Raw genomic sequence first — 17,620 nt, 5'->3', positions numbered from 1 at the left:
GTCTAACCATCCGTCCTCGGTCTGCGCAGCCGACTCTGAATTGAAGATCGGAGAGGGCTCAAGTGCGGCCTCCAGGGTACTGTCCGGCCGCAGAGCTAAATCATGCTCGTCGTGACAGTGCGGCACGCTCGGCTGTGGCTCGAATCCATCGAGGATCAAGTCCCCACGGATGTCAGCCGTGAAGTTCAAACTTCCAAATCTGACCTGACGGCCAGGGGCGTAACTTTTGATCTGCTCTAGATGGCCAAGCGAATTGGCCCGCAGTGCAAAGCCGCCGAATACAAAGATCTGTCCGGGGAGGAAGGTCTCACCCTGGATTGCGTCGTTGATGATGATCGAAGAAGCCATCGAGCCTATCGGCGACGACACAGAGGAACTCTCAATGAAAGCACCAATGTCGGTGTCAAAACCGGCGGATCTCGGGTAGGGGGTCCCGAACTGTGCGTCTGGGCGGATGGTAACAGGAGACGAGGGACACGATGTTTTACCCAGGTTCGGGCCCTCTTGATGGAGGTAAAACCCTACGTCCTGCTTGATTAATATTGATGATGTGTGTTACAAGAGTAGATCTACCACGAGATCAAGGAGGCTAAACCCTAGAAGCTAGCCTATGGTATGATTGTTGTTCGTCCTACGGACTAAAGCCATCCGGTTTATATAGACACCGGAGAGGGCTAGGGTTACATAGAGTCGGTTACAATGGTAGGAGATCTACATATCCGTATCGCCAAGCTTGACTTCCACGCCAAGGAAAGTCCCATCCGGACACGGGATGAAGTCTTCAATCTTGTATCTTCATAGTCTTGGAGTCCGGCCGATGATGATAGTTCGGCTATCCGGACACCCCCTAGTCCAGGACTCCCTCACCCGGCGTCTGGGATTTCGCATTGGGGCGTCTCCAGAACCGTCGCCCCCTGTTCCGGTATCCTCTGGGACAACACCTCGGTGTCGTCCGCGGGCCTTCGGGCGGTGGTCGTCGGGAGTGAATAGATATTCATCTCCGATTCACTCAAGGACCCATTCGAAGAGGATACCTCGAGGTGGGACTTGGCTGGACTACATATGCGTGCTCTGCGTTATAACAAACAATGAAGCTAAGACGCATTAAACATACTATGGAGTATGGATACTTATGATTTTGCCAGGGGCTTGTCCTTGGGCAACCACTCCTCGTCGTTGTAGGCGGCCGTGGTGGAGTAGTCCGGAAGGGATGTCTTTCCCCTCCCCCTGTGGGGCTGCTTTTCTCTTCTTCTCCTCCTTGGTTGAGGGAGGGGGGTCTCTTCTTCCTCCTCGTCATCATGGGAGGATTGCGCCTTGGCGTCCTCGGACGACGAGTGTATTACGGCCCTGCGCCGGAGACCTTTCCTGGTCCCCGTGGCCGCCTTCTTGGCCTTCTTCTCCGGCACCTCATAAGGCGCCAAAAACAACATCTTCGTCAGAAGCTCCGATTCCGGATCTTCCGGTAACAGAGCTAGGCAGTCGATCTGCTCTGCCAATGCTACCCAATCCTGCGGAAACAGTGTGAAAAGCTTAGGATCCTCCTCTAGATGTGCTAATGAAAAGCACACCTTGCGAAACACATGAACTTACCGGATTGGCGATGCGCCTGATGCTAAGCCCGCCATCTTCGGTTATGGATGGTGGAACCTCGTTGGTCTTGAACAGCAATTTCCAGACATCTTCGTGCGTCGTGCCGAAGAGCTCTCGTAGTGTCTGGTGTTCGGCAGGGTCAAACTCCCACATATTGCAAACCCGTCGTTGGCACGGAAGGATCCGGCGGAGTAGCATGACTTGTACTATGTTGATGAGCTTGATCTTCTTGCTTACCATCTTCCGGATACAGTTCTGGAGTCCGGACAGCTCCTCCAAAGACACCCAGGATAATCCCTTCTCTTTCCAGGAGGTGAGCCGCATGGGGGTGCCGGATCGAAATTCGGGGACCGCCGCCCAGTTGGCATTGCGGGGCTCGGTGATGTAGAACCACCCCGATTGCCACCCCTTTACCGTCTCCACAAAGGAGCCCTCGGGCCAAGCGACATTAGGCATCTTGCCCAACATGGCGCCCCCGCACTCCGCTTGCTGGACGCCCACGACCTTTGGCTTCACGTTGAAGGTCTTCAGCCATAGGACGAAGTGGGGCGGGATACGGAGGAAAGCCTGGCACACAACAATGAACGCCGAGATGTTGAGGATGAAGTTGGGGGCCAGATTGTGAAAATTGAGCCCATAGTAAAACATGTGCCCATGGACGAATGGGTGAAGGGGGAAACCCAGTCTGCGGAGGAAATGAGGAAGGAATACAACCCTCTCCTTAGGTTTCGGAGTAGGGATGATCTGGCCCTCGGCCGGAAGCCTGTGCGCAATGTTTGCGGCCAGGTATCCGGTCTCCCGTAGCTTTGTTATATCCTCCTCCGTGACGGAGGAGGCCATCCACTTGCCTCCTGCTCCGGACATCCTTGACTTTGCGGAGAAAGTGAGGGCTTCGGTGCTAGAGCTCGAGCGTGTGAGAATGGATGAGCAGAGGGAGAAGAGGCCGTGGGTGAAACGGAGGGATCCTTATCTCTTTATAGAGGCGGTAGAAACTATGCGCATCCCCACTTGCCCTATAAATTCTCTTATTCCCCAAGCGCCGCATTGATGGCACGGTTGGGTTACCCACACCCGTATTGATGAGAATCCCATGATAACGGGACATGATCTCTGCTTCGACAAGACGTGCCAATAAAACCGCCTTGCAATACGTGCAGTAGCATGCTGGGAAAAGACGGTTCGAATGATGACCGGGCCGTGGCATGATGTCATGCCATAAGAATGGTCAGCAGATTAGATTCGTGAGAAATTATGCTCTCTATGGTTGTATGTGGAATTTGTTTTGCAGAGCCAGACACGATTCATGTGTTCGAAATTTATCTTCGGGTATTCGGAGATGGAACCCGCCTTGCAATGCCGAAGACAATTTGCGCGCCAGGCTCATCGTCATTGAAGCCTGGTTCAGGGGCTACTGAGGGGGTCCTGGATTAGGGGGTCCTCGGACAGCCGGACTATGTACTTTGGCCGGACTGTTGGACTATGAAGATACAAGATTGAAGACTTCGTCCCGTTTCCGGATGGGACTCTCCTTTGCGTGGAGGCAAGCTTGGCGATTCGGATGTGTAGATCTCCTTTTCTGTAACCGACTCTGTGTAACCCTAGCCTCCTCCGGTGTCTATATAAACCGGAGGGTTTAGTCCGTAGGACAACAACAATCATAATCATAGGCTAGCTTCTAGGGTTTAGCCTCTACGATCTCGTGGTAGATCAACTCTTGTAATACTCATATCATCAAGATCAATCAAGCAGGAAGTAGGGTATTACCTCCATCGAGAGGGCCCGGACCTGGGTAAACATCGTGTCCCCAGCCTCCTGTTACCATTAGCCTTAGACGCACAGTTAGGGACCCCTTACCCGAGATCCGTCGGTTTTGACACCGACAGGCGCCGCCCCCCTCCTTGTCCAATTCCGACTAGAGGGGGAGGGGCACGCGGCCCTGCCTTGGCCTCCCCTCCTCTTCTCCACTAAGGCCCATGAGGCCCATTATACTCCCTGGGGGGTTCCGATAACCTCCCGGTACTCCGGTATATGCCCAAACTCACCGGGAACACTTTCGAAGTCCAAACATAGTCATTCAATATATCGATCTTTATGTCTCGACCATTTCGAGACTCCTCGTCATGTCCGTGATCATATCCGGGACTCCGAACTATCTTCGGTACATCAAAACACATAAACTCATAATATCGATCGTCAACGAACTTTAAGCGTGCGGACCCTATGGGTTCGAGAACTATGTAGACATGACCGAGACACGTCTCCGATCAATAACCAATAGCGGAACCTAGATGCTCATATTGGTTCCCACATATTCTACGAAGATCTTTATCGGTCAAACCGCATAACAACATACGTTGTTCCCTTTGTCATCGGTATGTTACTTGCCCGAGATTCGATCGTCGGTATCTCAATACCTAGTTCAATATCGTTACCGGCAAGTCCCTTTACTCGTTATGTAATGCATCATCCCGCAACTAACTCATTAGTTACATTGCTTGCAAGGCTTATAGTGATGTGCATTATCGAGAGGGCCCAGAGATACCTCTCTGACAATCAGAGTGACAAATCCTAATCTCGAAATACGCCAACTCAACAAGTACCTTCGGAGACACCTGTAGAGCACCTTTATAATCACCCAGTTACGTTGTGACGTTTGGTGGCACACAAAGTGTTCCTCCGGTAAACGGGAGTTGCATAATCTCATAGTCATAGGAACATGTATAAGTCATGAAGAAAGCAATAGCAACATACTAAGCAATCAAGTGCTAAGCTAACGGAAAGGGTCAAGTCAATCACATCATTCTCCTAATGATGTGATCCCATTAATCAAATGACAACTCATGTCTATGGCTAGGAAACTTAACCATCTTTGATTCAACGAGCTAGTCAAGTAGAGGCATACTAGTGACACTTATGTTCGTCTATATGTTTCTGGTCAATACAATTCTAGCATAAATAATAAACATTTATCATGATATGAGGAAATAAATAATAACTTTATTATTGCCTCTAGGGCATATTTCCTTCAATATCTCGGAATGGCTTTGGAAGTGCCATAATAGGTAGGTATGATGGCTGTTTTGAGGAAGGTATATGGTGGGTGTATGGTATCGGCGAAAGTTGCGCGACACAAGAGAGTCTAGCAATGGTGGAAGGGTGAGAGTGCGTATAATCCATGGACTCAACATTAGTCATAAAGAACTCACATACTTATTGCAAAAATCAATTAGTTGTAGAAATGAAGTACTACGCGCATGCTCATAGGGGGATAGATTGGTAGGAAAAGATCATCGCTCAACCCCGACCGCCACTCATAAGGAACACAATCAATAAATAAATCATGCTCCAACTTCATCACATAACGGTTCACCATACGTGCATGCTACGGGAATCACCAAATTTAACACAAGTATCTCTCAAATTCACAACTACTCTACTAGCATGACTCTAATATCACCATCTTCATATCTCAAAACAATCATAAAGAATCAAACTTCTCATAGCATTCAATGCACTTCATATGAAAGTTTTTATTATACCCATCTTGGATGCCCATCATATTAGGACTAATTTTATAACCAAAGAAAATTACCATGATGTTCTAAAAGACTCCCAAAATAATATAAGTGAAGCATGAGAGTTCAACAATTTCTATAAAATAAAGCAACTGACGTGCTCTAAAAATATATAAGTGAAGCACTAGAGCAATATTGTCTAGCTCAAAAGATATAAGTGAAGCACATAGAGTATTCTAACAAATCACGATTCATGCGTTTCTCTCCCAAAAGGTGTGTACAGCCAGGATGATTGTGATAAACTAAAAAGCAAAGACTCAAATCATACAAGACGCTCCAAGCAAAACACATATCATATAGTGAATAAAAATATAGCCTCAAGTAAAGTTACCGATAGACAAAGACGAAAGAGGGGATGCCTTCCGGGGCATCCCCAGCCTTAGGCTTTTGGTTGTCCTTGAATTTTACCTTGGGGTGCCTTGGGCATCCCCAAGCTTAGGCTCTTTCCACTCCTTATTCAAAAGTCCATCAAATCCTTACCCAAAACTTGAAAACTTCACAACACAAAACTTCAAGAGAAAATCTCATGAGCTCCGTTAGTATAAGAAAATAAATCACCACTTTAAGGTACTGTTGTGAACTCATTGTTTATTTATATTGGTGTAACACCTACTGTATTCCAACTTCTCTATGGTTCATACCCCCCGATACTACTCATAGATTTATCTAAATAAGCAAACAACACGTGAAAAACAGAATCTGTCAAAAACAGAACAGTCTGTAGTAATGTGTACTTTCGAATACTTCTGTAACTCCAACAATTCTGAAATAAATTGGTGGACGTGAGATATTTGTCTATTAATATTCTTCAAAAAGAATCAACTTAAAAGCACTCTTCTGTAAAAACTGACAGCTATTCTCGTGAGCGCAAACGTTTCTGTTTTTTACAGCAAGATCGCATTGACTTCAGCCAAGTCTTCCCAAAGGTTCTATTTGGCACAAACACTAACTAAAACTTTAAACCACATCTAACAAGAGGCTAGATGAATTATTTATTACTAAACAGGAGCAAAAAGTAAAAAAAAAATTGGGTTACCTCCCAACAAACGTTATCGTTTAACGCCCCTAGCTAGGCATTGAGATTTCGATGATGCTCACAAGAAAGACAAAAATTGAAGCGCAAAGAGAGCATCATGAAACATGTTACAAACTCATCTAAGTCTAACATACTCCCTATGCACAGGCATCTTATAGGCAAACCAATTATCATAGCAAGCAAAAACTAGCATATGCAAGGAAGCAGAAAGAAATAATAGCAATCTCAACATAACGAGAGGTAATTTAGTAACATGAAAATTTCTATAACCATATTTTCCTCTCTCATAATAATTACATGTGGGATCATAAGCAAATTCAACAAAATAGCTATTACATAAAATATTTTCAACACAATCCACATGCATGCGAAGTTGACACTATTCCAAAATAGTGGGATTAACATTAACTAAAGTCATGACCTCTCCAAACCCACTTTTATAAAAAAAACTCATAAGATTGAACATTCTCCAAATATATGGGATCTAAAGTTGACACTCTTCCAAACCCACTTTCAATAATATTGCAAACACTATTATCAATCTCATATTCATCATGGGGCTTAAATAAATTTTCAAGATCATAAGAAGAATCACCCCAATCATGATCATTGCAACAAATAGTAGTCATAGCAAAACTAGCATCTCCAAGCTTGAGGTTTTGCATATCATTAACACAATTTACATTAAGAGTATTTATAATAACAACATTACAATCATGATTTTCATCGAAGGAACTATCAAGTATGGGTGCAATAGCAACCATCTCATGTTTAACATACAGAACTATAGAAAATTCGTCTTCATAAATATTGGCATCATGGCCACAAGAATAGTAAGCATCATGTTCATCAAGGGATATTCCAATCAAATCATCGGAATCATAATTATCTATAGATTCATGCATATCATTATTTTCTTCCAAAGCAACGGTCATTCTTTCAATAAATTCTTTGGCATAGACATTATGAGCATAGTTTTCATAGAAATATTTAAGTATGTCAAAATTTTCAGATTTGTAGAGAGTAATATCATACTTTTCGATCAAAGAAACAACTTCATAAGCATCCATAAAAACAACAAATTCTTCAATTTGTCAATAGCATAGTAACTATAAACACCCTTGGCATAAGAAGACAGGATTTCATTATCATTAAACTCACATACGTAGGGAAGGTGTTTTTTGGGGTTCTTAGAGCAACAAGTAAAATCATAAATTTCACAAAGATTCCAAGCATGGCACAACAACCTGTTTATTTGATCTCATAAGAGTCTCCCTTTTTCAGACAAATGGTGACGCACAAAATGAGCATGCTCATCTAAATATTTTCCCTCAACTAAACTAGTTGGGGTTTCAGCACGAGCACATATAGATCGAAGCTGATCCAAGTAGAACACTTTTAAGTGGATCCATAGCAATAGATTTTTGGCAAGCAAAGATGCAAGCATATAGAAGGCACATGGAGATACAAGAAAACAGACATACGGGAAGAAGGCGAAGAAAAGGCAAAGGTTTCCGAAAATCATTTTAGAAATGGGGGAGAGGAAAACGAGAGGCGAATGGCGAATAATGTAATGCAAGGGAGAAGAGTTTATGATGGGTACTTGGTATGACTTGACTTGGCATAGATCTCCCCGGCAAAGGCGCCAGAAATCCTTCTTGCTACCTCTTGAGCTTGCGTTGGTTTTCCCTTGAAGAGGAAAGGGTGATACAGCAAAGTAGCATAAGTATCTCCCTCAGTTTTGAGAACCAAGGTATCAATCCAGTAGGAGACGACACACAAGTCACCGAATACCTGCACAAACAATCAATAACTTGCAAACAAAACGATAAAGGGGTTGTCAATTCCTTCACGGTCACTCGCAAAAGTGAGATTTGATAGAGATAGATAAACGGTAAAGTAAATGTTTTTGGTATTTTTGGTTTATAGATTGAAAAGTAAATATTGCAAAATAGTAGATCGAAAACTAGCAAGATGTAAACAAGATTCAATAATATGGAAAAGAGACTCGGGGGCCATAGGTTTCACTAGTGGCTTCTCTCAAGATAGCATATATTATGGTGGGTGAACAAATTATTGCCGAGCAATTGATAGAAAAGCGCATAGTTATGATGATATCTAAGGCAATGATCATGAACATAGGCATCACGTCTGTGTCAAGTAGACCGACTCCTGCCTGCATCTACTACTATTACTCCACACATCGACCACTATCCAGCATGCATCTAGAGTATTAAGTTCATAAAGAACGGAGTAACGCATTAATCAAGATGACATGATGTAGAGGAATTAACTCAAGCAATATGATGAAAACCCCATCTTGTTATCCTCGATGGCAACAATACAATACGTGCCTTGCTGCCCCTACTGTCACTGGGAAAGGACACCGCAATATTGAACCCAAAGCTAAGAACTTCTCCCATTGCAATAAAGATCAATCTAGTAGGCCAAACTAAACCGATAATTCAAAGAGACTTGCAAAGATATCAAATCATGCATATAAGAATTCAGAGAAGAACCAAATAATATTTATAGATAATCTTGATCATAAATCCATAATTCATCTAATCTCGGCAAACACACCGCAAAAGAATATTACACCGAATAGATCTCTAAAAACATGGTATTGAGAATCAAAGAGAGAGAAGTAGCCATCTAGATAATAAATATGGACCCGAAGGTCTGTGGTAAACTACTCACACTTCATCGCAGAGGTGATGGTGTTGATGTAGAAGCCCTCCATGATCGAATCCCCCTCCGGCAGATCGCCGAAAAAGTCCCCAAGATGGGATCTCACGGGTATAGAAGGTTGTGGCGGTGGAAAAGTGGTTTCGTGGCTCCCCTTGATGTTTTAGGGTATAAGAGTATATATAGGCGAAGGAACTAGGTCAGGGGAGCCACGAGAGGCCCACGAGGGTGGGGGCGCGCCTACCCCCTGGGCGCACCGTCCTACCTCATGGCTTCCTCATTGCATTTTCAACTTCATCTCCAAGTCTTCTGGTTTGCTTTCGGTCCAAGAAAGATCATCACGAAGGTTTCATTCCATTTGGACTCTGGATGGTATTCCTTTTCTGCAAAACTCTAAAATAGGCACAAAAAAACATAAACTGACACTGGGCATTTGGTTAATAGGTTAGTCCCAAGAATAATATAAAAGAGCATATTGAAGCCCATTAAACATCCAAAACAGATAATATAATATCATGGAACAATCAAAAATTATAAATACATTGGAGATGTATCAACCCACACCCAGCTCAACCGCAACCCCGGGCGCTCGATGTGGCGGTAAAACTGTTAATTGTCTTATGAGGGATATAAGGTTCATAAGACGGTATATTATGAGGGTTATATCAAAGATTGGTTACTACATCATGAAGTGGTATGTTGGATCGCTGCAATGCGATTGGAAATAACAAACTACATGTGATGGTCCAAGCATTTGAGGCAGTTTTAGAAATAGATGCCATTGTGCAGAATATTTGCGACACGGGCTTTGAGGAAAATTTCGTAATCGCCGCTGGTCCATGTACGAAAACCTTCTACAAAGCCCGATTATTTACTAGTCTATCATAGTTACCTGACTAGTCATGAAGTTATTAGACTGCTGATGGAAAAGTTACTAGACTGCTCATACTAGAGTTCCCAACATAGTGGTTATATAGTTACTGGGCTACATGCGCTATAGTTACCAATACATCTCCTTTACTCCCAATGTTAGACAATGCATCTCCCCTAACCGACACGTGTTCCCTTTAATGTGTGATTTTCTTTTTCTCTTTCTATTTTTAGTGGTTACTAATGATTTTTTTACAAGGTACAATTGAAGTGGCTCACATGTACGAGCATACACTTATCCTTATGAACGCACTCACGTACACCCTATGCCTATTAGCATATTTTAGAGACTGAGTTGGCATAATATCTTGAGATTTTACGAAGTCACCATAGACGGCTCGAAGTTGACGGGAACAGTCGCGCACATACATGGGCATACGCTCACCCCTATGAAAGCACGCATCACAGCCTACCCGTATGAGCACCTCTTAGAGACCGAGTCGGCATAACATCTTATATTTTACGAAGTCATCACGGGCACCTTGCAGTCGACGGGTACGTCTCTTCTCACTGAACGAACATCGCCGGAAGCGTGAAATAAATCAGGAATAATACGAGCACCAATGTCAAATGTAGGACTTGAACACTTGTGGGCTAGATACCACTATCCTCCTAACCATCCTACCACAGGTTGGTTCGCTTTACCGTTGAAAAGTTTTGTGTTGTGCTCACTGCTACTGCGTAGGTAGTTTACGAGAAATATCTCGATTCCGACCCAACTACTCATCCTTATGTCGCTCCTAGCAGGCTGTTCACGGAAGGTCCTCCACTGATGTCGTTATTTCTTATACATCTTCCTTTTTTGTGTCCAGATCAAAAATATCAAGTGTCACCGCCGGTGTTGCGTCCCTCCGCTCTTCCCAGGCTCTTTCTGTCCTCTGAGACTTCTCTTTTTTCACCTCCTGGCCCCGGCCAATGTTGTCTCCTAGGCCAACTGGATGTGCCCACCATCGGTGCCAGCCACATGGCTACACTTGGCTATTTGTGCTTCTCATCGTTGAGGCTGCATTAGGGCCGCTGATGACCCACAAGTATAGGGGATCTATCGCAGTCCTTTTGGTAAGTAAGAGTGTTGAACCCAACGAGGAGCAAAAGGAAATGACAAGCGGTTTTCATTAAGGTATTCTCTGCAAGCACTAAAATTATAGGTAACAGATAGTTTTGTGATAAGGTAATTTGTAATGGGTAACAAGTAACAATAGTAAACAAGGTGCAGCAAGGTGGCACAATCATCTTTGTAGTAAAGGACAAGCCCGGACAAACTCTTATATAAAGCAAAGTGCTCCCGAGGACACATGGGAATTACTATCAAGCTAGTTTTCGTCATGCTCATATGATCCGCGTTCGTTACTTTATAATTTGATATGTGGGTGGACCAGTGCTTGGGTACTGTCCTTCCTTGGACAAGCATCCCACTTATGATCAACCCCTCTCGCAAGCATCCGCAACTACGAAATAAGAATTAAGGTAAACCTAACCACAGCATGAAACATATGGATCCAATTCAGCCAGCAACACATAAACTAGGGTTTAAGCTTCTGTCACTCTACCAACCCATCATCTACTTGTTACTTCCCAATGACTTCCTCTAGGCCCAAACAATGGTGAAGTGTCATGTAGTCGACGTTCACATAACACCACTAGAGGAGAGACAACATACATCTCATCAAAATATCGAACAAATACCAAATTCACATGACTACTTATAGCAAGACTTCTCCCATGTCCTCAGGAACAAACGTAACTAGTCACAAATCATATTCATGCTCATAATCAGAGGGTATTAATATGCTTATAGGATCTGAACATATGATCTTCCACCGAATAAACCAACTAGCATCAACTACAAGGAGTAATCAACACTACTAGTAACCCACATATACCAATCTGAGGTTTTGAGACAAAGATCGGATACAAGAGATGAACTAGGGTTTGAGAGGAGATGGTGCTAGTGAAGATGTTGATGGAGATTGACCCCCTCTCGATGAGAGGATCGATGGTGATGACGATGGCGATGATTTCCCCCTCCCGGAGGGATGTTTCCCCGGCAGAACAGCTCCGCCGAAGCCCTAGATTGGTTCCGCTCACGTTCCGCCTTGAGACGGCGGCACTTCGTCCCGAAAGCTTCCTCGTGATTTTTTTCCAGGGCAAAAGACACCATATAGCAGAAGATGGGCATCGGGGGGCTGCCAGGTGGCCCACGAGGCAGGGGGTGCGTCCTCCACCCTCGTGGACGGTTGGTGGGCCCCCTCTGGTGCTTTATTCGCCCAATATTTTTGATATATTCCAAAACTAACTTTCGTGGAGTTCAGGACTTTTGGAGTTGTGCAGAATAGGTCTCCAATATTTGCTCCTTTTCCAGCCCAGAATTCCAGCTGCCGGCATTCTCCCTCTTCATGTAAACCTTGTAAAATATGAGAGAAAAGGCATACGTATTGTGACATAATAGGTAGTAACATCCCATAATGCAATAAATATTGATATAAAAGCATGATACAAAATGGACGTATCAGCTGCCTCCGGGATGGACGCGAAATGGGGAGGGGAGTCTGAGATAGCATGGGTCAAGGGCAGCGACGGCCAATGGTGTGCTCCCCCCATCCCTCTCCTATGGAAGACGCACAATGGCGGCGGCTCCGCATTGATGGCAATGATCAGTGGCCTCTCCCCTGACTCTCCTGGTAGCTCGACATCCTACCCACCATGCTTTTTCCCTGTTGGCCATGGAAGCGAATAGCCTACCTGTTCGGGAGCTTGATCTTAGGAGCTTTTAGAGCAGCATTGCACCTTCTCCACTATGCATCTCACCGCCAGCTGTAGAAACCGGCGTTCCGGCAACCAACCCCAGTAGCCTTACTATCCTCCCGTTTTCGGCAGATCCGCTGACCTCGCCTACCTCGCCGCCCCGCCTCCCTGACTCGAGCAACTCGCCTTCACCAGCTCGACCTTGCTGACATCGCTTCCTCAATCACAACTCTGGTAGCCTATGCACTAATATGACCTTATGATTGAACAAGATTTCTACATTATCTTTAATTTGTGTCACATAATATTTTGATGTTTGTTAATTCCCTTGAATTGTATCCTGTTTACGCAATTACAACATCTTTCGTGAAATGAAGTATTGTGTTGTACAAAAAGATATAAATCAGGGCCAAATTATCATTTTAGTGTAGCCTTTTCCTATCACTAGCCTGCCCTTTATTGTTCGGTCTCCTGTTATTATATGGTTTATGTTATTTTTGGTATTAATGTAATTTTGTGCCATTGAAGGAGAATTTTTTTTAATAGGTTGAGAATTTTTTTCATACTATCAGATTTACTAGGCAATAAACCGATACGTTAAACACACTAAGGTGTTCTGACCAACTGTTTTTTTGTGTTGGTCGGTTATTGTACTGAGCTGAGTTGACTTGGTCTATTTTAGCTATCAATGAACTAGATACACTTCATTCCTTGATATTTTGTTCATATCCTTTCACTGGCCATTTTTACTAGGTTGTTTTTATTGGACTAATCAACGCATTGTTCTTTTTCTGATTTCTTCTATGTGTATATTCAGTCATGTGCAACTACATGTTTCACAAATCACAACAATCTAAACAGGCAACAGACACATACAGAAATAACATACATCTGCAGAAGAACACGCTTGGGTCTTGATTCAATCCAAGTGCATGTCATGGAGAGTTTGTGACCCATACAAGATGCATCTGGTGTTCAGATGCAAGATGTTAGTTTCTATTCTCATTTGCATGTTGAAATCTCAACTGAAATTAGGGATGGATACTATCCAAAAAGTAAAATATGCCTTTGCATCTTTTCTTGCCTTCTTTTCTTGCTTCCATCAGGATAACACTGTCCAATGGGTGCTCTATTTACTACCCCCCTTCTTTTTTTGTGATTTCTTGATTGCCTCCTTTTCATTCTTAACCAATTTTCTGTAGGTATCTTTTCTAGAATTATTTTTCTATCTCACAAAAAATTAGCCACTTCATTTTGAATCGCCAAGTATACTATGAAGCAAACTTGACTTATCTTCAAAATGGGAGTAGTTAATTTCTGCAATTTAGCCAACAGCGGGCTCGACCAGGCTTCCCATCGGGTGTGGCGTGCCGCTTCACCTTCTACCTGCTAGTATGGCTATTACATAGTTATCAAAGTATCAATTATGTAGTTATCAGGTTCCTAATGATATAGTTACCAGGATATTCATGCTAAACTTATTAGGTCATTCATGCTAGAGTTACCAAGCCCCTCATGCGCTAAAGCTAACAGGTTTCTAATATGTTATCAAGTTACTCCGACTATAGGGACCCGCACATGCTAAAGTTACCAGGCTACCCACGCAAAAGTTACCAACATAATATTTATGTTGTGGTTGTTCATGCTATAATTATCAACATTAGACAACTATAGTCACTAGCGGCCCATGTCTCAGTTAGCAACATGCCAACTCTATAGTTACTCGACTGCTCGCGTGATGGTCACCAACATGAGACACTATAGTTACCAACTGCCCGTGTTATAATTGCCGCGTGAGTTAGGCCGCGGTCACCACTATAGTAGTTGTATAGTTACATGGGTGGTTGCAGTGAGATTTAATTTTGGAGTCGACAACTATACACGAGGAGTCAGACAACGCACATGATGTTTTGTCGTTAACAACATATTAATAATATATGCAAGTATTTTAGCATTGGGTGATAACTTTGGACCTAAAACCCTTTAACATGTTGGGGAAATTTTCAACTTTTAATGCCCTATAACTTCTAAGCATGTTGGTAATTTACATACAACAACATGGTAAGTTTTAACACCTAAAAAAGTCGTGGAAACATAGCAACATAGAATCTAGTTTTGAACATCTTGCCGCGGTGGATTTAATGTTGAAGATGGATTTTGAATCGATCAAAGATTTGAGGTACAGAACATTTTAAACTTTTGAAATTGAAGAGAATCAAAATTGTCATCATCACTTTTTGTCTTTTTCTACATGCATGCAAGCATGTAATGGAAGTGAGTGGTTCCCTAAAAGTGAAATGTTGGTTATCTATCGGGGTCCCTGATTAAGTGGGTAATATTAAAAACTTAAATGTGGTAATCCCTTTCGAAAAGATAAAACAATAGGTAGAGCATGGAATCAACTCGATCTTTTTACGAATTCTTTAATGATTAAAAATACATTCTTTGTTAACACTACAGGAAAATCACACGTTGCCATGTGGCCAATGATAAGTCGAGTGTAGAAACATGGTTACTCGGCTTATATTCGACTTAATTGCAAGAAACCACCACATTAAAAGGTAGGTTATCAGAAAATACAACTTCACATTTTTTGACAGAAAACATCAAGCCCAGCGTAATCTTTTGAAAAATAACACTGACCGGTGGATTAGATTCGTTTAAGCACGTTTATGATAGGTTGGTCCTGCTTTCGCTGATGTGGTGTAACTGTTTGACCAAGACGACGTTAGGCGGAGTATTGTCTAGATTTACAAACCAGACACTATAATTTTCAGGGACACCTTGTAGTCAAAATCAAAAAGCAATCAAGTCCACGGAGCAGGGCCGTATCCTGCGGCGTAGTAAGTAGAGCAGTAGCCTGCGGCGCAGGCTTGGGGCGGCGGTTGGAGCACGGCTACCTCGAGCTGCGCTGTCGGCCGACTGCAGCTCGTAGGCCATGAAGACTCAACGATGAGCTTGGATTCGGGCTGGCCAACCACATCGTGAGCGAGTGTCTCAACGGCGGGTCATCGGTAGCTATGAAGATGGTTGTCGGTGGGCAGCGTGACCGCGTCAGCGAGGCGGCGGCGTCCATGGCGGCTGCGGCCCGGAGGAGTAAAGGGATGGGAGAGGAGCTGGAGGGGGACGCTGGCTCGCCGACGAGGCGACGGAATCCATGGCCCTTGTCCGTTTGTGTTGTGCTTCGGACAGCTGTGCCGGGCGGTCGGAGGAGTAAAGGAAGGGGAGAGGAGTCGGAGGGGCCTCTGGCTTGGCGGGCGATGCCGGGCAAGACTATACAGTCTCCAACCCTATTGGCGGGGGTCGCGATCGGGCATGGGTGGTGGTCGCGCGTGTGTTCCACCGTGAGGAAGGGGATGGCCAGACGGGGAAAGTGAAGGAAAGAGAGGAGAACTGGAGATCTACGAAAAACGAGAAAACGCGCCACTTGTCACAACTTAGGAATGAAAGTGATCTTTAAAGGGAAAATTTTGTTTTTGCCAATTTTCTTATGCCACTCTATATTGTGATATTTTACTTTTGCCACACTTAGCTTTCGAAAATTATCACAATTGCCATTCCATGGCATAAACAGAAAATTTAGAGTGACAATTCTGATACATTGTCAAAAGTTAAGAATGGCAAACGTGAAATAAAATTATTTTCCTTTTGCCACGGAATGGCAAATGTGATAATTGTCAAAAGTTAATAGTGGTAAAAGTAAAATGTTAAAATCTAAAGTGGCATAAGAAAAATTGACAAAAACTGCAACAGCAAAAATAAAAATTTCCCATCTTTAAAAGGGTACCCTTATTTTTATTTTTATTTTGAGAACTAGGAACCCTTATTATTGAGTTCGTCCATGATGGCGCTGCGAGCTAGCTAGCCTGGCTTGCACTAACATGCCGTCGGCGTGCGCGTACGGCGTATCCCGCCCATTAACTCAAGGGAGCGGCATACCGGCCGGCACGCCACTGGCCGAGTGACCGACCGTCGTCGCAGCAGCGAATTTACTTCGCCGTCAGCGCGATCGGTCGTAGCTAGGCGCGTACGACGCCACCGTGATGCGTACCCATCGACGCCCAGCTCTGGCTGTCGTCGCCCGCGACAAGCCCAATAAATACCGCGCCCTGCGATTCTGCGGACGACCATCGTACGTACGTAGCTCAGGAGAGGCCGGCCGGCCGGACGTAACAGTGGTTCGGGGTACGCACGTACCACGTCCTCCTGCCACTGCCTCGTTCGTACGCCGAGGAGTAAAGTCCAGTAGGAAGCTCACGTGCTCGTACTCACAGCAACGCCGATGTGTTTGATCGATTTCGTTCCACGACCGTGAAAGATGAAGGATTGGTAGTGCCATTCGCACTTTCGATTCATGTGTAAGAGCATCATCACTCGTTCGCCCCCCCAGCGCATAGGCCGGCGCTCTTTCGGATGCTCGCCTAGCGAATTTTAGGCCCTGGGGCGATATAGGTCTCAGCAACGCCCCAGGTGCCGCCCCCAAGGCGTCGCAAGTTCAAACTTGGTCCATTCCCGCACTACTGAAATCAGCTAATTTGCCATTTATCAGATCTTTGCCATCAGCCATCGAAAAGCCGACGGCAAAGAAGCTCATTGCCATGCGCCATTTCTTTGCCGTCCGTCAGCTGACGGCAAAGAATCTTTGCCGTCCACCAGCTGACAGCAAAGAGGGAGGTGGCCCCCACCCACCCGCTCGTTTAAAAAAAGGGAAAACTTTGTTTTTGCCACTCTAGTTTTTGCCAACTTTGCTTATGCCACTCTAGAATTTGACATCTCACTTTTGCCACACTTAGCTTTTGACAATACATCACAAATTTCATTTCGTGGCAAAAACGATAATTTTTTATTTCACTTTTGCCACTCTTAGCTTTTGACATGTATCACGATTGCCACTCTAAAATTTTTGCTTTTGCCACGGAATGGCAAAAGTGATATATTGTCAAAAGTTAAGAGTGGCAAAAGTGAAATGTTAAATTCTAGAGTGGCATAAGCAAAGTTGGCAAAAACTAGAGTGGCAAAAACAAAATTTTCCCTTAAAAAAACTTAATGTCTCACC

The sequence above is a fragment of the Triticum dicoccoides genome, chromosome 4A (genome assembly GCF_002162155.2).
Source record: "Triticum dicoccoides isolate Atlit2015 ecotype Zavitan chromosome 4A, WEW_v2.0, whole genome shotgun sequence".
Lineage (NCBI taxonomy): Eukaryota > Viridiplantae > Streptophyta > Magnoliopsida > Poales > Poaceae > Triticum > Triticum dicoccoides.
The sequence above is the reverse complement of the archived record's forward strand: the minus strand, read 5'-3'. Positions refer to the sequence as shown.